We start from the raw sequence: 306 nt of genomic DNA, 5'->3' as shown, positions 1-306 counted from the left end.
AAATGGCTGGAATCCCGAGACTGGCTCCCCGTACCACCACGACCACGACGCTGTCGAGGCCGGGTCTGATCATCATTAGACCTGTAAATTAAAAAAATATATTTAATAAATACAGAAATATGTAAATTAATTTTTTTTAAATCCCAAATAATAGTTTTTAATCACAAAAAAAGTTTTATAGATATTAAAATTATTTAATAAATATAGAAATTTATATAATATAAATATATATAATTTTTTTAAAAAAAAAATCCCAAAGAATAGTTTTTAATCACAAAAAAAGTTTTATAGATATTAAAAATGTTT

The sequence above is a fragment of the Brassica oleracea genome, chromosome C1 (assembly GCF_000695525.1).
Source record: "Brassica oleracea var. oleracea cultivar TO1000 chromosome C1, BOL, whole genome shotgun sequence".
NCBI classification, from domain to species: Eukaryota; Viridiplantae; Streptophyta; class Magnoliopsida; order Brassicales; family Brassicaceae; genus Brassica; species Brassica oleracea.
The sequence above is the reverse complement of the archived record's forward strand: the minus strand, read 5'-3'. Positions refer to the sequence as shown.